Source organism: Bos mutus, chromosome 23 (assembly GCF_027580195.1).
Source record: "Bos mutus isolate GX-2022 chromosome 23, NWIPB_WYAK_1.1, whole genome shotgun sequence".
In the NCBI taxonomy this organism is placed as follows: Eukaryota; Metazoa; Chordata; class Mammalia; order Artiodactyla; family Bovidae; genus Bos; species Bos mutus.
Window position 1 is genome coordinate 41343658 of NC_091639.1, and position 26245 is coordinate 41369902.

Genomic DNA, 26245 nt, shown 5'->3' on the forward strand with positions numbered 1-26245 from the left:
AGCATCTCCCCAGATGCCTTCTCCTCTCCATCTCACCTCTATGGACCAACATCCCCGTAGACTTCTGCTAGGGACTGAACTGTGTCCGCCTCAAAATTTATACGGTGATGCTCTGTCCCCGCGAAGTGACTGCATCTGGAGACAGGCTTTCAGGAGGTGATTAAAGTTAAATGAGTTCACGGGGGTGAGGTCCTAATCCAACAGGATCGGAGTCCAAGCTAAGAGGAGGAAGGGAGGGCCGCGCCCTCTCCCCGGGCTCCAGCAGAGCACGGGGCTGGGTGAGGACACAGCGGGAAGGCCACCATCGACAAGCCTGGAAGACAGGTCTCACCAGGGCCCCGACATCGATATCGGCCTTCCAGCCTCCAGACTGTGAGAAATCAGGGTCTGCTGTTTAAATCACCCAGTCTGTGGTGGTCTGTTACAGCAGCCCAGCTAAGATTGCTTTCCAGGAGACGATTGGGCTTCATCTAGAACCCCAGGTCTCCAGGTGGGGAAGAGAAGGTCCCAGACCTGGCTTTGTCTGGCCTTCTTTTCTTTGGATCTAAAACCCAGACTACCCAACCTCCATCTCCTATGAGGTGGGTGCCCCAGACAGTCCCCAGAGGGCCTGCCTACAGAAACTATAAACCCCAAGGTGGGGAGGCAGGAAAGGGGTGGAAGCAAATGGGGAGACTGAGGAAGGCAGACCCCCGAGAGACATGGAGCTGAAGGAAATGGGTGGGCTCACCCCAGGGGAAGGGTGGAAGGGACCCACCCCAGCCGCCCGTGCCTGGCCTCCCCTCCCTGCCGCTCCTCAGACCCCAGACTTCAGCACCTCACCCTCCCCAGCCTTTCCCCTCTTCCTCCAGCCCCACCAGGCCCCAGGCCCTCCCTTCTGCTCCGAGCGCCCAGCTCCCAGGCCAAGCGGGTGGGGCGACATCTCATTAGGCCTGCCTATCTCTAGGGAGCCTGGAAGCCCGTTGTGGGTGCTGCAGGCTCGGCAGGGAAGGAGACCAGGCTTCCCGCACAGGGCCTACACTGCAGCGCAGGCAGGAGACCAAGCAGTGGATAAATATCGCTCATCAGATGATTAGGGATAACAACAGTTAAAGAAAAGCAAGTAGGAAAGAGGGAAGTTGGGGCAGCCTCAGGTAATGACCAGCTGACCTGGTAGACACACACCCCGGCTCCCTGCCTTCCTGGGGGCTCGTCTGGGGCGCGTCCTACGCTGCTTCTCTGAGGGGCCCGCTGGATGGAGCTGCCGCTGCCCACAGTGGGAACCTGCTTAATCAAGAACGATTCCTGCCTCACCTCCACACACTCAGTGTTTCCAGGGACCACCTCCCAGTGGCCCACTATAATCACAGCCCTGACTCAGGCTCCACAGACGGGGTGGGAGCTGGTGGGAAGACAGGGCCCCATCCTCTCTGCTGTGGGTGCGTCTCCTTGAGACAACTTATCCCACAGGCAGACGCTCTGTCCTGACAAGGTGTGTCCTGTCCCGAGCCCTCTGCATCTCCAGCCTGGAGGGGCAGGAACCAGCTCTGCCCCCTCTGGGAGTGATACTCCTGGGGCATGCACCGCAGGTTTTCCCGAAGGCATGGAACTCTGACCAGGAAGGAGGGACCCTCCACCCCGAGCAGCACCAGGGGTGGAGGGCACGCAGCTCGCTCTCTGCCCCTTCCTAGCTGAGGAGAGCTCTCCCGGCCATGGCTGGGCCAGAGAAAGGCAAGAAGCACACTCAGTCCTTGAAGGACATCTTGTCCCACTCGATGCCCTGGGGCAACTGCCCAGTCCCCGGGGGGCGGGGTGGGCAGTGGGCATTGCATCCCTTCCCTTGTGAGGCTGAAACCCACCTCCTCGTTACCCTGCAGAGGCAAGGGGGCCAGCCACTGAACCAAAGACTCATGGCTTTAATTGCAGCCCTGATCCTTTCTGTGCAGCTCTGGTGGCTCAGATGGCAAAGCATCTGCCTACAATGTGGGAAACCTGGGTTCGAAACCTGGGTCGGGAAGGTTCCCCTGGAGAAGGAAATGGCAACCCACTTCAGTACTATTGCCTAGAAAATCCCATGGACAGAGGAGCCTGGTAGGCTACAGTCCATGGGGTCGCAAAGAATCGGACACGACTGAGCAACTTCACTCACTCACTTCCGTGCTACAGTGTGAGCAAGCTGGAAACCCCTGTGCCCCAAAGAGCTGACACTCTAAAGGGCTGGCAAGACAAGAAACTGGACGAAAAAGTAAATGATCAAGTGTGTTAGAAGGTGACCAAAGCTCTGGGGAAGAACAGGGGACAGGGAGGGATGGTGGGGGCTAAGGAGTGGTTCTGTTTTACACAGGCTGGTCGGAGAAGGCCGTTCTTAGAAGGTGGCATTTGAGCAGAGTCCTGAAGGAGGTAATGGAGGGCGCCATGCAGATATCTGGAGGAAGAGTGTTCAGGCCACGGGAACAGCCGGTGCAAAGGCCCTGGGGCGAAGCACAGCTGCCAGGGTTGAGGAACAAGGGGGCCACGTGGCTGGAGCAGAGCGAGTGAGGGGGAAGGCTGAAGTCAGGGAGGCTGACTGGGAGGTGATGCAGACACATGGCAGCTTGTAGGTCAGAGGGGGGCCTGTGACTTCCCCCCATCGAGTGAGACAGGAACCACTGCAGGGTGTGAGAAGAGGTGAGGTGTGACCTGACTTGGGTTTCAAAAGATCCCTGGCTGCTGGGGGAGGCAAGGGGGAGCGTGTACTACAGGGGGCACCTGCTGGCAGGCAGCTGCAGCCCCCCACCACCCCAGTGATGGAAGATAGGGACTCAGAGCAAGGCAGTAATGTCGGAAGCTGGCGAGAAGTCCTTGGAATTGGGAGATACTGACTTTGGGGCCAAGAGGATTTGCTGATGGTTTGGATGTGAAAGTGAGGGGTCAAGGTGGTGCTGGGGTTTGGGCCTGAGCGCCTGGCGGGGGCAGGGCGTGCTGCTTCTTGAGATGGGGAGCACAGCGGGAGGACCAATTTAAAGAAGCCTGGAGCTCAGCTTTGGAGCCCTGAGAGCCAAGTGGAGATTCAGCTTCCTCTCCCCAGACCTCCTACACCGGGGGCACGAGGGGAGGGCCAGCCCCGGCCAAACTGTTCCAGTCCCGGGGCCTCTGATGCTCCTGCAGCCACGCTTCAGCTGCTTCCGCTGCAGGGAAGGCTGCAGGGGGGTGGGGCCCGGGGGCCCTGGGCTGTGAGCCCACTAGGTGTGATGGGATGGGGCTTCCATTCCTGTGCGATGACTGCCCCAGAGTCTGGGGGCAACAGTGTAGGAGAGACAGAGCGAGCAAACACAGAGCCCAGGACGCGTGGGACAGAGAAAATGGTGAAGGGGATTGTGGCCTAGAGAAGGCCAAACAGGAGTGGGAGTTCGGGGGAAGGGTCGGCTCTTTCCAACTTCTGCCAAAAGAGTCTGCCCACCAGGCCTCACTGGCTCCTGTCCTGATGGGGATGGGATGGAGGCTGGTCGGAAGGAGAGTGCCAGGGCTCGGAGACAAGGGGGTGCACACGAGTTACTGGGTTGCTGGCTTCTGAGCAAATCTGCACCTCCCCACCCAGTTCCTGCCACCCCCAGGCCCACCCTCTCACCTGGGCCTTTAACTCCAAAGTAGGAGACCTCTGTACCTATATTCAGCAAGTGCAACTGTGGTTTGCAGAAATGAATGAATGGAGCTTCTCAGCACGCTTCCCCTGACCCCATCACCTAGGCCCTGTCCCAGGTCCTCTCACCCCCGAGTGCCCATGGAAGGGGGAGCTCCAGTGCGGTGCCGAGACCCAGCCAAGGAGCCAGCCCAGCTCTCAGGGGCTGCTGGGGACGGAGGGCAGGCAGGAGAACAGGGCAGACCCTTCAGGTCCTAAGCCCCAGGGCAGGCTGGAGGTTGACACGCCACCCCCTGCCCCCCTTGGGCTGGGATCTCCCCTCATGCTGGTCGAGGCCCTTCAGCTGTGGCCCAGGGCTCCCCCCCCCCATCCCCAGGCCGGTGCTCTGCGCCCACTGCTCTGCCGCAGGCCCTCCTGCCTGCTCTGTGCCCACAGCCCGGCAGTGCCACCCAGCTCCTCCCCAGGCCCAGCCCCACCCCCTCCCAGGCAGCAGCAGAGGCTCCTCTGCAGTGCCCCAGCTCCCCCAGCAGCGTCTGAGTCCATCCCGGGAGCAACGCTGCAGAGGGACAGAGAGGGGAAGGGAGGGCCTTGGGCACCCCACCCCATCGAGGCCGGCCCCTACCCAGCATGGAGACCCTGGGCCTGCTAATGGGGCAGGTGGGACAGGGCCCTTGGGGAGATCTGGGGGAACTGGGTCTACAGGGAGAGAAAGGAGGGGAAGGGCCTGAGCCTGGGGGAAAAGACAGGTCTCCTCCCTGACCCGGGGTCTAACCCAGGCCCTGAGACCACGGGGCCAGCAGGGAGGCTGCTGGTGTGGGGGTAGGAGGTGGGCCTGCTGGTTCCCTATGGCCAGGGCCTAGGACTGCCCTGAGCTGGGGTGGGGGACATCCACACCCACACCCCCACCCCGACCTCCAAGCCTCAGCCTGGGAAGCAGCAGCACCACGGGCTCCTGGAAGCTCTGGCGCCCTGGGCCCACTCTGCGAGGGAAGGGGCACTTCTCTGGTAAGGACCTGTGGCAGGACAGAAGCGCAGAGTGGGCAGTAACAGGGACAGTCCTCCTGATGGGGAGGACCCAGCTTCTGCAAAGGGCCTCTGGGGACGCAGGCTGCGCCCCTCCAGGTCCACTGGCCCCAGGGCTTGCCGCCCGGTCCTGCCGGTGGGAAGGCAGGAGCGGACGCCGGCCCCAGTCTCCGGACAGCCTCTTCCGGCTGTCCCCACCGAGATGCCTACCTGGGCCCGTCTGGGCACCAAGCCCGGGGCACGGAGGCGCGCGCGGCCCCCGCTGGGCCAGGCCGGGGCCGGAGGGGCCGGCTGCCCTCCTCCTGCTCCGTGGCGGCGGGCGGGGAGAGGGCCTGACGCCTGGGCCGGGGGCTCTGTCTTCCTGGGTTCCCTCCACCACTCGCTCGCGAACGCGGCGGCTCCAGAGCTGCAGACACCGGCTCCCCGCCACCCGCCGCCTGCCGCCCGCCGCCGCCTCCTCCCCGTCCCTCCTCCCGACCCGCCTCCTTCTCCTGCCGCCCACCTCCGTCTGCTCGTTTCCATGGCAACTGGGCAATGCTGGCTCAGACAGTCTCCCTCCCGCGGACACCAGGGGACGCCCGCCTCCTGCGCTGCGCCCGCACCCCCGGGCGGGCACGCGCATGCTTCATCTTCCCGGGCTCCGGCAGCCACGCCCCGCGCCGGGGCGGGGCGAGGGGACGGGGTCCCCAAGACCCTGCCTCCCAACTTCAAGACTCTGGAAGTTGCGTCCTTTCTACATGCCCTCAGGTCCTGAAAATGCTACCGCGTGTCGCTCTGCAGAACATTTCTATTTGCTTAATCATTTATTCTCATTCAATCACTTCTCAATTTCAAACTTTTGAGATTTTTCTGGGTCAGGCCAAGTGTTCTTACATTCCAAGAGATTCCATGCCCATTTTACAGATTGGAAACTGAGGCCCATAGTAGTAAAACCACCCGTCTGGGCATCCAAGGCTCCCGGGCTCCTTACTGGCAGCCAGGCCTTGTGATTCTAATTCTGGCGCTGCTCCCACAGGCCAGCACTGTCCCACATGCCCCACAGCAAACATGTACTGCACATGTATGACCCATCCACACCAATACTTGTCCATGCACATGTGCATGCCAATGACACACTTACATATACAAACACTCATTATGTGTATTTGCACATGTGCATTTCCACACGTCTGTGTACTTACCTATACGTGTACAGATAACACACACATACATATACTGTAACACTACTATCAGTGTACACATATCTTTGACATGTGTACACACATCTACATGAATCCAGAACATACAATGCATAAACTCTTCCCCTACAAAATTGCAGCTGTACACACAAGCCCCCAACGCTGGCCTCATGGGAGGGGATTGGTGACACAAGTGAGTGTCCCAGCCAGGGGACTGAACAACGAGCCCCTTTCTAGGAGAGGATCTGTCTGCTCCTCTGGACACTAATCTGCCTTCGGTCTCTCGGTCTGCTGTGGGGGGCCTGGAGGGGACTGTGGGAGGGTGGGGAGACGGGTCCACCTCCCCAACTCCCTCTCTCTCATTCTGAAAAGTCCTCTGCCTGGTCCAGACTAGATCCCACCTACAGCCCCTCAGCCTAGACAGCTCACAGATTTCCCTCCATCCCCCTAGTTGTTGTCCAGTCCTGGTACCTGGAATCAAGACAGGATTGAACAAAATAGACCCCCTTCCCCCAAAAGAATTCCAGACTTCAAAGAGTCCTGCCACCGACCAGGAGGGATAGGTAACATCCAGTGGGGGCCAGGGGAGGGGGTTTTTAGGTCAAGAAGGGAAAGGGGCCCAGGACACACAGTGTTCCCCATAGGAGCGCTACCCTCAGCCCAGGACAGCCTCAGAAAGACCTCAGGCAGGGTCACTGCAGGCCCCGTGCCCCAGGGCAATACCCAGGGATCCCGCACAGCCCAGAGAGGGCACACACAATCAGAAAGTGTGTGGACCCACCAAAAATTAAGCCAAAAAGTGCCTGTTAATACAGTGACAGCTGCTTCCACAGTTCATCCCATCTAAAACCCTCTCGGTCATAAGTCTGCTGCCAATTAAACCAAGACATGCTATTAATACAGATTGTATGAAGCACCCTAATATCAGTGATGTCAAAATTGAGGGGGAAATCATCTTGGAACAGATGAAATGGGGCACTTCATTTATTCACCGGATATTGACTAGGCACCCACTATGTGCCTGGGGTTCTACATGCTGGGATGCAGGCCACCAGCAAAACAAAGTCTCTGCCCTCAGGGGTGACGGGCTAGCGGATGTTCTGGACCCTTCTTCTCTTGCAGCATCTCTGTGAGGCTCCAGGACTGAGGAGGAAAGAGGCTCTGAGTGGTTGAGCAATTTGCCCAAGAGGACAAAGGCAGAAAATGCCCGGGCTGGGATTTGAACTCCCTGCCTGCCAGGCGTATCCCTTGGGTTCCATTAGGAAAGCTCTGACTGCGAAACATGGTGACAGCTACCCATTTTCTAAGAGGATGCTTCTCATCCTTAGATCAAGGCAAGACAGGGTCATATGTACTAGAATATGTCAGAGTGGACATGGGTGAGGATCCCCCCAAACAACCTCAGAGGTGACTTCCAGCCTGGCCTCCTTGGGCCAAAAGCCTGATGCTGGGTGTCCCCAGACCTGGAGGTCCTCAATAGTCACTGAGGTCCACATCCAGGCCAAGAGTGTGGGGATGCCTGGTGCCTGAGAGGAGAGGTTCCCAGGAGAGCTAGCGGGCAGGGAGGGATTGAGTTCCCAGGCCCTGTAAGCAGAGCCCCCGGCCCGCCTGCCAGCCCCCAGCCTCAGATCATCTTTCTCCTAAACAGCCAGCTCCAACCAGGGATATCAAAGACAGCTGCCCCCCGCCCACCTCCATCAGCCTGATCCGGCCCCATCTGCTGTTGGGAGGGTCCCCAAGAGAGGTTCATGAGGGAAGAAGACAACAAGATTGGACAGACTTAATTTTTGTCAAAGTTGACATTGATAAGAGACCCCCTAAAGCAGCAAACGGAGAAGGTGATGGCACCCCATTCCAGTACTCTTGCCTGGAAAACCCCATGGATGGAGGAGCCTGGTAGGCTGCAGTCCATGCGGTTGCGAAGAGTCGGACACGACTGAGTGACTTCACTTTCACTTTTCACTTTCATGCATTGGAGAAGGAAATGGCAAACCACTCCAGTGTTCTCGCCTGGAGAATCCCAGGGACGCGGGAGCCTGGTGGGCTGCCATCTCTGGGGTCGCACAGAGTCGGACACGACTGAAGCGACTTAGCAGGAGCAGCAGCAGCAAAGCAGCAAAAATACCGGTAACAGGTTACACCTGTCAGCCTGTGCCCTTTGAAACTGCCCCATCTTTATCTCCTACCTTCCTTGTCTCCTTCTTCCCACATGGACCCCCATTCAGGGGAAAATTGTCCTCTGCCAATTTTTTTTGTCTTTTGGTGTTTTTTTGGGGGGGAACCTTAGTTCCCCAACCAGGGTTCGAACCTGAACTCCCTACAGTAGAAGAACGGAGTCTTAACCACTGGACTGCTGGGGAAGTCTCTGTCGGTTCTGTGACAACTTTCCTCTGCATGTTACTTGAGCTAGAAAAACATCAAGGAGTTGCCATCTGCAGCCTCCACTACTGTACTTGTAGGCCCCAGACAGGCCCAGGGACACTCCCTAATCCACACACACACACACCCGTGTACACACACACACACAGACATACACCCTGTGCCAGACCTCCTGGACCTTAATCGTGTTCCAGTCCCACAGGTTGGATCAGTCTACAAATAAGGAGAGGGCCTTGCCCAGGCCACAGGGCAGCTGCTCTCGTGGCCCCCAGAGAAGCCAATCCCTTTTGTCACCGTCTCCTTCTCCAACCCAAAAGAGCATCGTGGTCCCCACCCCCCCAACCCCCATTCCCCGCCCCAGCCCAGCAGTAATCCTCCCTGTTCCCCAGTGCTGCGCAAACACAATCAGGGCTCATTAACTGCTGCTTTGCATCTCATTTGCATAATGCCCTCATGACTGTCAAAGTACCAGAATCCTCCCCTAGCCTCTGCCCCTGACAGGTGGGGCTGGCCAGCAACGGAGAAATAACCTGGACAAGGCTCTGCTGAGGGTTAGTGGAGGGGACCAAACAAGGTGGGGTGGGGATGACCAGAGGCAGAAAATCAACAGGCGCTTCAAGTTTCAGACCCTGAAAGCCCCCAGAGGAGGGCAGTTGAAACCTACTGAGAGTGTGCTAAGGCCAGGCACCATGCACCGTGCTTTCCACACATCACCACTTGCTTTCCACAATGAACAGGTGTGAAAACCAGTTCAGCGCAGTAACGGCCTCACTATTCAAAGCCTGGGTCTCAGACCCCACAGCCTAGGCATCCCTTGGGAGCTGGGAGGACCGCCAGCCTCTCAGGTCCCACCCCAGACCTCCAGATCAGAGTCTACATTGTCACAAGGTCCCAGGAGATTAGAGTCTTGGGGACTTGGCCTGTGAAACAGCCTGAAGATGATGCTGGTGTCAGAACAGAGGCATGTGCCCAAATCCCATGTCAGTGTCTTTAATACGTTTAACAGATGTTTCCTGAGCACCTACTACATGCAGCACAGCTCTAGGCAGTGGGACACAGAACCCTGAGATGACCCCATGGATGTTTCACGCCAAAGCGGGAGACACACAATAAATACAGTAAAAGTTCAAGTGGCTCTGGGTACCATCAAGAAAAATAATGTGGGTAAAGGAATAGAGAATGAGTGGGGGCCATTTTAGAATCCTTTTTTTTTTAATGCTTGACTTTTAACTTAGTTTTTTAATTTTTTATTTTTTGGCCATGCCATATGGCATATTGGATCTTCGTTCCCTGACCAGGACTCAAACCCATGCCCCCTGCAGAGGAAGAGTGGCGTCTTAACCACTGGACCACCAGGGAAGTCCCTTGAATCCCTCTTTGAAGAGGTAACATCTGGACAAAGACCTGTATAAAAGGGAAAGGGAGGTATGTGATGATTGGGGGCAGAATGTTTCTGGCAGAGGGAACAGGTCGGTCACATTGTCCTGAAGTGGGAGCAAGCTAGGCACACTGAAGGCACCCAAAACTGAATGGATGGGGACAGGTGGGTGGCTAGGGGTAGGAACAGAGAACAGGCCGGGGCTAGGTCCTGTAGGGCCTTGTGGACCACGGTGAGGACCTGGATTTCATTCTAAGCAAGAAAGGAAGCCACTGGTATTTTTGAGCAAGGGTGGGGAAGAGATCCGGTTAATGTTTTCAGAAGGTTACTGCGGCTTTGACGTGGAAAACCGGCTAGAAGGAGGCAACAGCTGAAATGAAGAGACCAGTTGAGAGGCTTTTGCAATATTTACTCCCAACAGGAATGAGTGTGTGTGGCCACTGAAACCTATGACCAAGAGCACTTGTAGCAGCTTTGCTCATAATAGCTACAAACTGGAAGCAACCCAAATGCATATCCACAGAGGGACTGATCAATAAATCATGGGGTTATTGCATGCAGTTGAGATCACTTGCTTTTTCACTGCTGTCTAGGACTCCACAGTGCAAATTCTACTGTGTGGTTTGTTTGCACAGCTGAATACTATATAGCAGTGAAAACACCCAGCTACACACAAGTACATGGAAAACATCTCAAGACATCATGGTGAGCAAGAGAAGCCAGACTTAACAGAGCACACAAATGAACTCTATTTATATGAAGTTCAAGAACAGGCAAATCATAGATTTCTGGTTCCTGGGCAAGATGGAGTAAATGTACTTGTCCCTCCTCCTTCTGCAAAGTCCAGCTAAAAGTCCTGGACATAAACAAATATAAGACTCTAAAAGGGGAGAAAAGAAGACAGGCTGACTAGAGACCTTGGAACCCAAAGAATGACAGGACAGTGAGTTCTCTGGGTTTTCTTTTCAGCCAATATATCACAGGTGTGCGGCTGGAGAAGTCAGCAACCCAGGAAGACTAATGAGTATGGACAATAACAGCCCTAAAAAAAGCCTCCTCTCTTCAGCCAAAGAATTAGGAGAGGTGCAGTTTAGCAAGATAAAAATCTTTAAAACAAGAAATGTTCAACTGTAGCCAAACACTATGGGAAAAAACTGCACCCCAGCCCTACCCACTCCCATGAGCAGGGGTCGAGTGGGGAGCCCTGCCTGGCAGTAACCAGCACCCCAGCCCCTGAGACAGGCTGGGACCCGGGACCCTCTGCTGCAGCGCTGCAATACTTGCACCTGGACACACCGCTCCTTGAGCGACAAAATACAATGAAACTGTATGGGACTTGGGGCAAATTCTGGACCAAAAGATACAGAGACCAAAAAACCCACCTGTGACTTTTGAAGAGCCTGAAGCAAAAACAGGGCCTTGGGAGCAAAAGCAGTTACTATGCATGCTCCCTGCACACACCACCACCTAAGGGTGGGCAAAACACCTAAGTGACCCCTCTGGCCAGACCCCTGGACACACCCCCACCCTCACCCCATATAAGGGACAAGCTCACCGCCCTCAGGGAGCAAACAAGCAAGGGAATCTGTTGTTTTGTTCTTGCTGCCCCTCTCTGCTGCAGCAGAGGTCCCCATTAAAGCCTGTCTGAATTTGTCTGGCGCTAGTCGATTTCTATTGATTGGGGAAGATCAAGAACCCTGGTCACTAACACCCCACCACGAGGGTGTGAGTTGGCTGGGTTCCACTCGGTGGTTCATTTCCATGTGCCTCAGCTGGGGCTGGAATGTCCAAAGCAGCTTCTTCATTCACAGGACTGAGATGCCGGGGTGGCCGGCAGCTGGCTGAGTACCTGTCTCTGCCCCTCGCCCCCTCCCCTCCCTGCCCTTATCCCCACGTGGTCTCTCCCGCCAAGTACCTGGCCCTACTTATATGGTAGCTCAGGGTTTCAAGAGCATATAGGCCAAACGGACAAGTTCCAACGTGTGCATGTGTCGTGCTCAACTCTTTGTGACCCCGTGGACTGTAGCCCGCCAGGCTCCCCCGTCCATGGAACTTTCCAGGCAAGAATACTGGAGTGAGTTGCTGTTTCCTACTCCAGGGAATATTCCCGACCCAGGGATCGAACCCGAGTCTCTTGTATCTCCTGCACTGGCAGGCAGATTCTTTACCACTGAGCCATCTGGGAAGTCCTCCAAGGTGTGAGCGTTTAGCTCTCAAGCCTCTGCTTCCATCATGCTGGCCAACATCTCACTGGCCAAAGCAAGCCAATGGCCAAGCCCAGAGTCCGTGCAGGGAGGTTGGCGAGGGTTACACCAGGGTGTGAGTAACAAGAGCTGGGGTTTCCAGATGGGGGTGGGGAGCTCCAGGGTACCAGGATAGGTCTATGATGGGACCCAAGACTTCGCATTTTTTTTTATAACCTTCTTTCCAGGTAGCTCCCCACTATGATAGACAGCCCAGGGAGCACACCTGGAGCACTGCTCCTAGCCTGTAATGCCTGTTCCATGACACTGTGATCAAAGAGGCTTTTACATCTCCCTAATGTTCAAGCAGCGATCAAAGGGAATGCCAGTCACAGTCGCTGTTCTAGGGGGCGGACAGCCCAGGGCAGACACACACACACAGGAAGGCTGTTCAGGCACTGGCCTCTCCCATCAATCTGAAGCTCCGGCTTTTGGTCCTATCTTGGCCCCATTCCAGCCCAGAGACCTGACCTGGGTCTCCCCTCTCTCCTTCAAAGTGAGAGGGTTGGACTATCCAACCTCTGCACCACTCAGGGACCTTTTACATATTTTTTGACCAAGGAAACCCCCATTTTGAAAGATTTTAATCTATCAAACAGATTGCACATGTTTTTCAATTGGAAAACAAATTTACTTTTTACTCAATTATCAGGTCGAGCTTCTGACCGGCATGGTATAATCAACATTTCCACGCTGAACTGAGAAAATTCTCACCAAAAGCAAAGAGCTCTGAAGTACTGGATGGGCTGGGTTGCCTCAACTGGGAAATGCTCAACAAGGCGACAGGTTTTTGCAACATTCAAAACAACCGAGCCTCAGGAATTCCCTGACAGTTTAGTGGTTAGGACTCCGTGCTTTCACTGGCAAGGGCCCAGGTTCGATCCCAGGTTGAGGGAACTAAGATCCCATAAAACTCACAGCAAGGCCAAAAAAACCCCCAAAATAACCAAGCCTCAGGACTTCCCTTGTGGTCCAGCGGTTAAGTATCTGCCTTCTAATGAAGGGGACGTGGATTCCATCCCTGGTCAGGAAAGTAGGTCCCACGTGCCGCGGGCTAACTAGGCCCACACGTGGCGACTAGAGAAAGCTTGCACGCCACCAAGAAGACCCAGCACAGCCAAGATAATAATAATTTTTTAAAAAAGAAATATGTTTTTAAAAAATAACCAAGCCTCTCTCTGGAATCTGGGGCTGGGGGGCGGAGTGCCAGCTGAGATCGGCTGGACGGGGAGCCCTCTAAGTAAGAACCCGTCCAACTCCAAGCAAGCTATGTGGTCAGTACCTCTCGGAGCTGCCACGAGGCAGCACACTGCTGAGCACCATGGGGACAGCTCAGGGCATCTAAGGTAACACAGCGCATGACAGTGGCCACTGGTGCCATTTGACTATTCAAATTTAAGTTAAATAGAATCAAATACATTTGAAAATACTATTCCTAAAACAACAACAACAAAATAATTCCTCCGCTGTACTAGCCACATCTCGTGTGTTCAACAGCTGCATGTGGCTAACAGCTACCGCCTTAGTGTCGAAACTGCTCACTTGCACCACTGCAGAAAATTCAGACAGAGCTAGGAGGTCTGCTTCATGCAAAATGGGGTGTGCCTGGCATCACACACTTGACTGGGGCCCCCCAAAACGAGTTCTCTACACATTACAGTCTAGTTGCTCCCCTGCTCCTATGACACAACGGGGCTGCATTTCTCCAATAGAAAAAAAAAAAAAAAACTGGCTCCAAAGTACTGCAAAAATCACTCAGGGATGCAGCCAACCTTTAAAATCATGTGCTACGTTTAGAGAGAGATGATTAATCTCCTGACAAAACTGCATTACTAAGAATATCTGGAGTAAACCACCAAGTATGATCCCTGTCAACATCCCTCCGCCAGGATCCCCCACCTCCCCCCAAAAAAAGGAAGGGAAGGAGGGGCTGGGTGTTTGCTCACCCTGACATATGGAAACCTTTTTGACCCTGCCAGCCCCATACTTGGCATTCTGTTGTGTCTCTCTATTTCTAAAGAACAGGCTTCTCCACCAGGGGGTAGGGTGGGAAAGATGGAGGGGATGTCTGATTCACTGTGAAAGTAATTTCCAGGAGCAGACACTGTTGGTTGTCTAACCAACAGCCATTCCTCTTTGGCTCATGCTGACCAGAATCCTGATTACATAGCAAGTGACTCAGAAGAAATGATGGTCGGCCCAAGCTTGCACACCACCAAGAAGATGAGGGCCCAAGGCGGGGGCCCTCAACCTCGACACTACTGACGTTTGGGGCCATATCGTTCTTTGTTGGAGGGCTGTCCTATACACTGCAGATGCTGGGTAACATCCCTGGCTCTACCCACTAGATGTCAGTAGCGTCTACACTCCCCCACCCTCCCCACTCCCCCCACCCCACCCCCAGCCATTATAACAACCAAAAACCTCTGCAGACATTGCTGAATGCCCTGTGGGAAGCAAAATCAACCCAGACTGAGAACCACTGGTCCAAGATATACACTCTAAGCCAGTGGTTCTCAGATTGAACATTCATCAGAATCACCTGGAAGACTTGTTAAAACCACATTGCTGGGCCTCACCCCGAAGTTTCTTTCTGATTCAATATGTCCATAGAGGGGCTCAAGAATGTGCCTTTCTATTGAGTGCTCAGGTGAGGCGGATGCTCCTGGTCTAGGGACCCCACTTGAAGAACCACTGGTCTGGGACCTCCCTGGTGGTCCAGTAGTCAAGACTTCGCTTTCTAATGCTGGCAGTGTGGGTTTGATCCCTGGTCAGGGAGCTAAAATCCCACCTGCCTCGTGGCCGAAAAACCAAAACATAAGACAGAAGTAATATTGTAACAGATTCCATAAAGACTTTAAAAATGGTCCACACCAAAAAAAAAAATCTTTAAAGGAAAAATGACTCCCCACTCCCCGCCTTCCCTCCAGCCCCTGGCAACCACCATTCTACCTTCTATGCTTGTCGGTTTGCCTAGTCTGGGCACCTCATATTAAGTGGAATCTCCAACACTCGTCCGTTCGTGCCTAGTTTCTTTCACTCAGCATGATTTCAGTGTTCGTCCGTGATGCAGCACGTACGAGAATTTCATTCCTTTTGTTTGTCTGTTTGGCTGTGCTGGGTCTTTGTTGAAAGCTCGGACTTCTGTAGTTGCGGAGAGCGGGCACTATCTTCGCAGCAGTGCACGGGCCTCTCCTTGAGGTGGCTCCTCGTTTCGGAGCACAGGCTCGAGGCGCGTGGGCTTCAGTATTTGCAGCACGTGGGCTCAGTAGTTGAGGCACACGGGCTTAGTTGCCCCCCGGCATGTGGAATCTTCCCCGATCAGGGATCAAACGCACATCCCCTTGCATTGGCAGGCAGATTTTCATCCACTGTACCGCCAAGAAAGCCCTTCACTCCTTTTTAAGGCTGAACACTTTTTTGTCATGTGGATTTACCACACTTTGTCCATTCATCCACCAATGGACACTGGGTTGTTTTCACCTTTTGGCTATGGTTAATAATGCTGCTATGAACACTGGCGTTTCAGTATCTGTTTCAGTCCCTGCTTTCAATTCTTTTGAGTAGAGACCTAGAAGTGGGAATTTTTTTTTTATCATATTCTGTGTTTAATTTTTGATGAACCATCAAATTGTTTTCCACAGCAGCTGTACCATTTTACATTCCCATCAACAATGCAGAAGGGTTCCAATTTCTCCACATCCTCACCAACACTTGTTATTTTCTGCTTTTTTTGATAATGGCCATCCTAATGGGTATGAAGTGGTATCTCATTGTAGTTTTGATTTGCATTTCCCTAATGATTAATTGGGGAATTATTGAACATCTTTTCATGTGCTTATTAGCCATCTGTATATCTCCTTTAGAGAAATGTCTATTCAAGCCCTTTGCTTATTTTTTAAATTGGTTGTTTGGTTCTTTGTTGTTGAGTTGTAGGAGTTCTTCATACGTTCTGAACATTACTCCCTGGTCAGATACATCATTTGCAAATATTTTCTCTCATGCTGTAGACTGTCTTTTCACTCTCTTGATAGAGTTTTAAATTTTGATAAAGTCCAATTTATATATTACCACCCTGGTAGCTTAGCTGGTAAAGAATCTGCCTGCAACGCAGGAGACCCAGCTTTGAGCCCTGGATTGGAAAGAGCCTCTGGAGAAGGAAATGGGAGCCCACTCCAGTATTCTTGCCTGGAGAATCCCATGGACAGTCCATGGGGTTGCAAAGAGTTGGACTGAGCGACTAACATGTTCACTTTATGTATTTATTTTTTCTTTGGTTGCCTGTGCTTTTGGCATCATATCCAAGCAACCACTGCCAAATCTCATGTCATGAAGACTTCCGCCTACATTTTCTTTGAAGACTTTCATCACTTTAGTTCTTACATTTATGCCTTTGATCCATTTTTGTACACGGTGTAAGGTAAGGGTCCAACTTTATTCTTTTGCACGTGGATGTCCAATTTTCTTACCTAGGACACTTTTAAAACTCAAGTCCAGCCTCAGCCTAGACTCTGTGTGGTGGGGCTCAGGCACCAGCAATCCCAAGGTCCTCAGGTGGTGCCCAAGGGCATCCCAGGCTGAGAGCCACTGCCCTGCTGCACTTCTTAGTCCTTCTTAGTCCCGGGTCATCTCGTGTTGGTCTGTCTCCCCACTTTCTAGCACAAGGCTGGGCCTAGTGTGGGAGATCATAGCCTTGGAACTTCTCAGACACATGGGTTCCATGCCCAGGGCTGTGACAGGTACATCTGAAGAGATGAAGCAGAATCAGCCGCAGGCTCAGCCCCAGGAAGCGTGGGTGGCCTCGGGAGAGATTACAGAGTCTGATGGTAACCGCCTGCTGGAGGGTGCGGGACAGGCTGTCCGTGCTACGAAATCAGAGAAGTCTGGCTGCTGCGGGGAGGGCTCCTGGGGATACAGCTGGGCGGGCCAAGGAGGAAAGGGTGTTCGGTGGAGGAAAAGCTTGAGCAGAGGTGCAGAGGTGAGTGCATACGGAGCAGATGGGGGAGCCTCGCTGGAGAAACCTCCCAAGGAGCATAGAAGGAGCAAACTTAGGGGAATTCCCTGGTGGTCCAGTGGTTAGGACTCCACACTTTCACTGCCAAGAGCACAGGTTCAGTCCCTGGTCGGGGAACTAAGAGTCTGCAAGCTACGTGGTGTGGTCCCCAAAATTAAAAAAATAACAAAGAAAAATTTAAAAAGGAGTAAGCTTAGCAGCTGGGAAAGATTGAAGGCAGAAGGAGAAGGGGACGACAGAGGATGAGATAGTTTGATGGCATCACCAACTCAATGGACATGAGTTTGAGCAAGCTCCAGGAGTTGGTGATGGCTGGGGAGGCCTAGCGTGCTGCAGTCCATGGGGTCCCTAAGAATTGGACACGCCTGAACGACTGAACAACAACAAATAAAAAAGCTTAGCAGAAGCCGATGGCTATTAAAAACACGTCTGCTTTTCCTTTCCTTTACTCATCTTATACTGGGTATAAGGGCAGCACCGACCTCACAGGGCAGCTGGGGGGGGGGAAGAAAGGCCCCTGGAACCATACCTGACACAGAAGAAGCACTCAGTTATGTCAGAATCCATTGCCACAACTGTCTTTAATCTCAAAAATAACACTAAGAGACTTCTACCATTATCTCCATTTTTTAAAAAAGAGGAAAACTGGGGTCAGAGAGGTGAAGTGAGCAGCCCAACGTCACACAGCAGGAATGAGCCACGATTCAAACTCTATTCTGACTCTAATGCCCATGCACAAATCTTCCATAAACCTGGGGGGCCAAAGGCTAGATTCCTGGGATCCAGATCTAAGAGGGCCTCCCAAGGCCACTGTGCCTGGCCCAACTCCTTTGTTCTGCAGAGAAAGACACCCAGAGAAGCAGGGCTGAGAGCACAAAGCCCCACAGCATGTCAGGGCAGAGGGATCTGGCTGAAGCTTCTAGATAAACCAATGGGCAGAACAGGTCGCTGAGGCCACCAGCAGTCACTGCTCAGCAGGTCAGCGAGTACCGCATGCCCTGTTCCCAGCCAGCTCAGCAGGAGAGCGCTGGGGAGCTGGAGCACCACCCGGGGTGGGGGAGGCTGCCACCTCCTGCCTCTTCCCTCGAGCTGGCAGAGATCACCCGGAGTGGCTCTCAGCCCCCATCCCCCTCAGTGAGGGCCCAGAGCCCAGAAACCCCCTGACAGGCCCCCACTGCAGCCTCGTACCCACCACAGGGAGGAAATGGGGCAATTATAGATGACCTTTGCAGGGAGCAGAGTGTAAACTGGAATCCATTTGCCTGAGCAGTCTTCATCATTACCGCAGCAATTATTCACAACAAGCCATTGTGGCCAAGGCTTCAGTGCAGGTGCTCTGGCCCCTGTCATCCCCCTCCCAGGCTGTCCTTTGTCCCATGGCATAATCTCCTGCATTTGCACAACCTGCTGCCTCTCCACTCGCCAGTTACAACTACAGAGTGGGCGAGCAGTCCATCATCAACCCAGGTTTGGGAAATGTTAGGGGGTACAGTAAAGAATTCCTGAATATTTCCTGTTCATTCCCTCATTGCCAACTTTTCCAATAACTCACAGCTCCTTCCCCACACCCTCCCCCCCCACATCTAAATAACCTCTGGAAGAGTTAAGGGATGAGATGTGAGTCATTCACACTTTAGTATAAATAAGTTTACTCAACCAGCTTTCTGCCTGATGCCTAGCTGAGATCCTGCCCATTTTGGGGTTGGGTGGGAATTAGGAGTGTTGATAGAAGAGGAAAGAGAAGACAGCAGGAAGAGGGAGGGCGAAGAGGTGCTCCTGAGAGAGGTATTAAGAGTAAGGGACTTTGAACTAGCCAATGGCTTGAATGGTATATCTCATAATAAGAACTGGAGAGAGACTTGAACTTGTAGTAACTAACACTCATGCCAGAATCCCGACAGTAATGAACCAATGTTTGCCTGAGCTCCATGGGACACATCAAGTACAGCAGAGAGACCTGCCTATACAGTGCTCAGCTGGATATCGGTCCGAATCCTCACTACTCAAAGCGTGGTCCATGGGCCAGCAGCACTGGCATTAACTGGGAGTTGATGAGAAATGCAGATTTGGGCCCATAAGGCCTCCTAACTCAGAATCTTCCAGCAAGGTCTCCAGAAGACTGCTGAGCCCATCAAGGTTGGAACAGTTAGGCCCAGAGAGTCCCTGGAATACCTGCTTCTAAGAGTACTTTGATGGGCAACAGGCTGGGGGCCGGGGTGCTGAGGTGCTGGTCCTGAGTTGCTTTCTAAAGGAAGGGAGGAGCTACAGGCCAGGGAAACTGAGCAGTAAACTGGGGGCCCTGGACTTGGAATCCACCACTGGACTCATGGTCACTTTGCACTAACTTGCTGCATGACTTTGAACAAGTGACTGGCCTTGATTTCCCCTTCTGTCCTAGGGAGCTGACACGACGTTCTCTTGCTGTCTTTGGGGGCAGCATTGAAACCCAAAGGAGTTTAGATGAGAAGCATTTTGGAAACCATGAAACACTAGAGAGGGTGCCTCCCTGCAGCTGCTGCCAGCTATCCTCGTGAGATTCATAGAAAGTGGCCTCGTGGACAGCAAAATGAACCCGTTTCCTTCCACAGCCCTTTGGAGCTGGTCTCTCAGGCTGAAAGGAAATGGCTAAATCAAGTCACACGAGGATGTTACTATCTGATGACCTTTTAATGTATCCACCAGGATTTGGTTTTGCCAAAGACCCTTGGAAATGGATATCAGGTACAGTCAAGCAGGGGTGGTCCCAGGGCTCCCCAAATCTCACACCCACCCACATACCATGGAGCAGCAGTTTCCCACCCTGACTGCACAAAAGAATCACTGATGTTTCTGGTAAAGGTATGAATTTATATTACCATAAAATACTTCCATAAAAACAACAGTATGTTCATTTAAAAAAATAAAACAACAACAAAAGACTATATACCCAGGCAAGGAACGAGATTTTAAAAATAAAAGTCTGAGAAAGGAAAGAAAAAAAAAAAAGAATCACTGATGCCTGGACCACCAGAATGGCTAAAATAAAACGACAGACAATATCAAGTGTTGATGAGGCTGCAGAGCAACCAGAACTCTGGCACACTGCTGGTGGGGCTATAAAACAGTACAGCCACTTTGGACAACTATTTGGCAATACCTACTAAAGTTCACCAACCCTGCCACTCTCGAGTGGCCACCCGACAGCAAGGAGTGCTCACGGCCACCAAACGGCATGTACGTAAGGGACTTCCCTGGAGGTCCAGTGAGTAAGACTCAGTACTTCCACTGCAAGAGAGGGAGTGCCGGTTCATTAGATCCAAAAAAAATAAAAGGCAGGGAGGCATGCACATGAATGCACAAGGCGGTGGGGTTCACACCAGCCCCCACACAACCCAAATGTCCCCCAGCACCTGAGAAGCTAAATAAAGTGTGTGCTGGGCTGTGCGCTACCCGCCCCAGAAGCCCTGCCTCAGAACAAGGTGTGCCCGAGGAATATTTACTGCTGACAAGTCTGAGTCCTTCCCCAAGGACTGTCCTCCACCTCACAGCCCCCTCGCAGGGGAAGCTCACATCCAATCACTGGTTCTTACAGGCCTGGATCCCTGGATTTTTAATGCAGGACAACCCTGACGTGCCATCTTAGCCTTAGCACTCCTCAGGGGATCAAGCGAAGCCAGTGTTAAAAGTGCACTGTCAGGGACTCCCCTGGTGGTCCAGTGGTTAAGATTCCACACTTTCAATGCAGGAGGCACGGGTTCAAACCCTGGTTGGGGGAACTAAGACCCCAAGTGGTGAGACCAAAAAATAAATAAAGGAAAAACCTAGGAGCACTTAAAAAAGAAAAAGTGCACCATCGATTCAACCCCTCCTTCTCCCTGCCCTGTTCTGCTTCCCTCACCTCGTACAAGGAGAACAAGACCCTTAGACCTTCCTGCACAAAAATCATTTCAGAGCCTGTCTCCCCAGGAACCCATCCTGAATCAGCATCAGGAGCAGCTCTCGGAAGCAGCCCCTGAACCCGCAGATGGAGCTGGGTCACCCACTGCGGGCCGACAGTGAGGACCACAGCTGGAGCAGCACTGGCCACGGGCTAGCACAGCAGTGAAGCTGCAAACCCTTTTCCATGTTGGACGGGAAGGGAGCACACTGCGGGGTTGGGCAGTCTCTCCAGAGTTTGAGACTGGGGCGGGTGGCTGGTGATTAATGATAAAGCCCATGGAATGGGCTGGCTGTTGCTGGGGCTCTTGTGCACTGGTGAAAGACAATTCTAAAAGGCTGAGAGTGATTAATCACTAATTTAAGGCCAAGTGTGGAAGCCAAGGGCCTCCTTAGCTGCATATAAATCCTCCTCTCCTGCAGCTGGAGGGGAGGGGAAAGCTAAGGAGCAGGCGCGGAGCTTAATTATAAGCAGAGCAGAATGTCAGGGAAGGCGGAAGTCTCAGCCCAGGATGAGTCTTCAGCACCAAGGTCAGGTCCTGCTCTTTCCTGTGTCCAAGGAAGTGTCCCCCTTGGAGTCCAGAATGCGCCCTGCTGGAAGATGACGCAGGGATCCTGCCTTAGAACTAGCTGGTTCCTCGCCTGACCACCAGAGCAATAGCTAAGGTAAGTCACACCTCAGCTGGCTGCCTGAGGGAGCCCAGTGCTGGCAGAACCAGAACACGGTAGATGCCATGGGGGACGAGCGGGGCGGGGGTGGGGGGGGGGAGGAGGGCCCAGGGGGCGGGGGGTGGGGCTGGGTCAAGGGGGCAGGGCATAGAGTCCGATAAAGGAGAGTTAATTCCACACACACACTGACAAGGACCCCGAAAGATGGTACGAGCATGGTGCTTGGAGAAAGCGGTCAAAGGGGACTCCCTGGTGGTCCAGTGGTTAGTGAACCACCACTAAGGACTCGGTGCTTGCACTGCCAAGGGCCCCAGGTTCAATCTCTGGTCAGGGAACTAAGATTCCATGGCTCAGCCAAAACAAAGTGGTATCCTGGCACAAGAGGTAGAAATGCCCGGGCTGCAGACCGTGGAAGAGAAGGCAAAAGGCTCAGAGAGGTGAGCACGTCGGGTGAATACGGTGCGTCAGGCTGGAGAACCAACCAGGCGTCCGTCTTCCACAGGACAGCCTCAAGGAATCGCTATCTGCCAAAGCCGTAGGAAAGTGCTGGCCACAGGGTGGCGGGCCGCAGCAGCCTGACAAGCTCAGGGCTGTGTCCTCTGAGGACCTGAGACCAGGAGCCGCTGGGACAGAACTGGGCACCCTGACGCAATGATGGTGAGAGGGTCCCCAAGTAAGAGGCCAGGTGACAGCACTGACTGGTCAGAACAAGGTGGGCGGTGTTATCACAGCTCTTGAGCAGGTCAGAGGGCAGCTGGGAGGGCCTGACCCACAGAGCTTTGCATATGGGAGATGGCTACCAAAACCAGGCATGTCAAGGGGCAGCCAGGACCCGGCCCACTCTCTGTAACCAAAAGAAACCAAGGCGTGATGACCCCTGGGCTGCACCCCAATAAAACGTCATGATTTCTTGCCCAGTTTCCAGACTTGAGCAAGGTTTCAGGTCCAGCTGATGGAAGGAGAGGCCAGGTGCCTGGGAGCAAGTGCCCTGCGGCCCAGAACAAGTATATACGGTAATGCTCCCACCAGACCCTCCCCAGAGGGGCTGACACAGCCATTCATCAGGGAAAGGGAACTGGGCAAAGAGAAATCCACAAATACCCAGGCATCTCAAGGACTATGAGACACAGGGGCCCCGACAGTCATCACAGCCCCGTTAGAATAGGACCATATGGGAACCACGAGATAAATGGATTCCTGGCCCAGGTCTGGCTCCCAGGGTGTCCCGTGGGTCCACAACCAGGTCCCTCTGTATGACGTGGGGGCGGTCACCGCCCTGTCTGGCTGGTGTGTGCCCTGCAGGTGAAAGGCTGCCCTAGGCAGGGAGGTCAGGGGAGCGGAATGTAGACACATACTGAGATCCAGGCCCTGTGAACACCCAGAGTGTCCTCGGAATCCACCAGACTCCTCTCAAAATCCCAGTCCACCCGGCCCCACCCCCGCCTGCTCCCCATCCCCAGGCTCTGCCTCCCTCCCGCCGGCACCAGCTCCCCAACTGCTTCACCCCAACAAACAGTTCTCTCCCTCTCCCACGTGACCCAGTTTTCCCTCCATATGGGACCTTTCCTATATGGAGAAAGGGCAGTGTTTCTGTCACTAAAAAAAAAGTCCCATGCTGCATGCATGCTGCCCTCAGCTCCTGCCTGCTTGGCTTGCTCCCTGGCTTGTAGAGGACACCCACTCCCTCCTGAAGCCCTCCAATCCGGCTCTGGCCTCCCCCAGTTCCTGCCCTCCTCCTCCCTGTGCTCAGTTGCCACCCCATCGTCAGCCCTGACACACGTGGACCCCCGCTTCTCTAACACTGCACACACACACCCCCCACTGCAGTCACTCCTTGGTCTCTCCAACTTCTGTGCCTGCACCCTCAGCCCGGCCTAGGGTCCCTCCTCTTCCCCACCTACGCCCACTCTCGAGGGGCGTTCATCCGGCCTGTGGCTTTAACACCTCACTCCAGTTTCCAGCCCCAGCCCTGCCACTGAATTCCAGCCTGTAAACCCAACCACCTCTTCAATGACTCCCCCGTTCGGATGTTAAACAGGTAGGCAGACACGTTCCAGCAGAACTCTTGATTGCTCAGCTCTCTTCTCCACCTCAGAAAAGGACACCTCTATTCACCCACATGCTCCAACCAAAGTCCTACTTTCCTCTCCTTCCCTCACCCCCACATCCCACGATTCTCCCCTCACCAGACCCAGAATCCAGCCCCCCTGCCCCGCCTCCGGGGGCAGTGGGTCCACACCACAATCTCTTTCACCTGGAAGATGTGTGGTTTCCTAAAAGGTCTCCCTGCTTCCATCCTTGCCCCTTCAGTTCGTTTGCCTGACAGTCATCGTAAAATATAATTTTGATGTGTCCCACCCCTGCTGAAACCCCCTAGTGACTCACGTTTCACTGAGAACAAGCTGCCCGGGACCTCCAGGCCTACAGCCAACATGGCGGGTCCCACCCTGTCCGTCTTTACCTCCAGCCTCTTCACCCGCCCCTCGCTCCCCTCCTGCCAGTTCGTCCTTGCTGCGACCCTGACACAAATCAGGCCCTTGGCTGCCTCAGGGCCTTTGCGTCTGCTGCTGGACAGCTCTTCCCGTGATGTCCACGGGCTTGCTTCCTGCCTTGTTTAGGTCTCAGATCAATGTCCCTGACCCCCGCCTCATCTAAAACAGCCATCACCCCCTGGTCCCTACCCCTGTTCCATTTTTCCGTTGTAACACTTATCACTCCCTGATGTTACTTTTTTAAATTAATAGACTATTTTTCGGAGCAGTTTCAGGTTCAGGAAGAACTGAGCAGAAAATAGAATTCCCACACAGCAACCTTCCCCTCTGACACACACACACATATACTCCCCTACCCTCAACATCCCTCATCAGCGTGGTTCCTTTGGTGCAATCAATGAATCAACACTGACACATTATCATCAACCAAAATCCATCATTTGCACTAGGGTTCACTCTTGTTGTACAGTCTATGGATTTGGGCAAATGTATAATGGCATGTAACTACCACTTTAATCTCATACAGAAGAGTTTCATTGCCCTAAACATCCCTGTGCTCCATTTATTCGTCCTTCTCTCTCTCCAAACCCCTGGCAACCATGACCTTTTTATTGTCTCTGTAGTTTTGCCTTCTCCAGAATGTCATATAGTTGCAATCACATAAGTAGCCTGTTCAGATTAGCTTCTTTCATTTAGTAATATGTCTTTTAAGGTTCCTCCATGTCTTTCATGGTTTGACAGCTCATTTCTTTTCATCATGGAATAACATTCCATTGTCTGGGTATACCCAGTTGTTTATTCATTCACCTGTTGCAGGTCATCCTGGTTGCTTCTGGGTTTTGGCAATTAAATTCCTTAATGTTCATAATACACAGTAGCAAGCTAAAGGCACGGACGAGTCCCGCAATAAAGAAAACTCTTTCCCTTGGTTGAATTTGCTTTTTTCCAAATTGAGGCTTTCAAACTGTGGTGTTGGAGAAGACTCTTGAGAATCCCTTGGATAGCAAGGAGATCAAACCAGTCAATCCTAAAGGAAATCAATCCTCAATATGCATTGGGAGGACTGATGCTGAAGCTGAAGCTCCAATACTTTGGCCACCTGATGCGAAAAGCTGACTCATTAGAAAAGACCCTGAAGCTGGGAAAGAATGAAGGCAGGAGGAGAAGGAGATGACAGAGGACAAGATGGTTGGATGGCATTATCAACTCAATGGACATGAGTTTGAGCAAACTCCGAGAGATAGAATGTGAAGGACAGGGAAGCCTGGCGTGCCGTCCATGGGGTCCAAAGAGTTGGACACAACTGAGCGACTGAACAACAACAATCATGTGTCCAAGTGCAGCTTCCTGCCTCCTGGAGCTCACCCCAGGAGGACCCCTCTGGGCTAGGGCAGCCAGGAAGGGTTTTCCTTGAAGGAGAGGAACTGAGAGCAACAAAACAGCGGGAGGTACCCAGGTAAAGCGAACAGTGGAGTTTGGGGGCTTGGAGGATGTGGACTGGGCTGGAATGAAGACCCCAAGAGAAGCTGTGGGAACTAAACCGGGGCCCTGACTCTGGTGCTGCACAGCCGCACAGCAGCTGGTGCCCCCCGGCAGGCCGCCTCCCTCCTCTGTGTCTCAGCACCACTGTGAGACGAGGCCCTACTCCCTAGAGCTGCTGAGGCTCTAAGTGGGTCCTTAGGTTGGTTTCTAGAACTCAAACAGCCTAATGCTTCCGACACCCAGACTGAGTCTCTAAAGACCTTTCCCCAGGAAATGGGTCCACAGGGAAAAGACAACCCATACAAATGGGGAAAAAACATTTGCAAATCATCTATATGATGAGGGTCCAGTATCTGAACACATAAAGAACTCTAAAAACTCAACAATAAAAAGAAAATTTACCCAATTTTAAAATGGGCAAGGGTATGAAAAGACATTGCTCCAAAGAAGATACAAAAGTTCAATAAGCACAGGAAAAGATGCTCAGTATTATCAGTCATTAGAGAATGTAAATCAGGCCCACATTAAGGTGTTACTTCCCATGCACTAGGGTGGCTATGATTGGAAAAAAAAAAAAAAGGACAATAACAAGTGTGGTGAAAATGAAGAGTAACTGACACTTTCATACGTTGCAAGGAGGGAATGTATATGTCTAGAAACAGTCTGGCAATTCCCCAAAAAGTTAAATACAGAGTTACCATATGATACAACAATTCCATTATAATTATATATCCAAGAAAAATGAAAACATCTCTACATAAACGCTTGTACATAAATGCTCATAGAAGCATTATTCATAATAACCAAACACTGAAAACAACTTAAACATCCATCAATGACTGAATGTATAAACAAAATATGTAATCCACACAAT

General features: G+C 53.0%; 1 protein-coding gene across 3 annotated transcripts in view; it reads right to left on the bottom strand.

The window, feature by feature from the left end:
* The window catches only part of PACSIN1 (protein kinase C and casein kinase substrate in neurons 1), a 64957-nt gene that overhangs the window by 24385 nt on the left and 14327 nt on the right, over positions 1-26245 (bottom strand). Inside the window, exon 1 of one of the 3 annotated variants that reach the window (XM_070360983.1) lies at positions 5124-5230. The exons of 1 other annotated variant lie outside the window; for it this stretch is intronic. The gene's annotated coding sequence lies outside the window, so the exon portion shown is untranslated. Of the gene's footprint in view, positions 1-4831; positions 5077-5123; positions 5231-26245 lie in introns of those variants that run through there. One more of the 3 variants, XM_070360981.1, reaches the window with a different exon arrangement.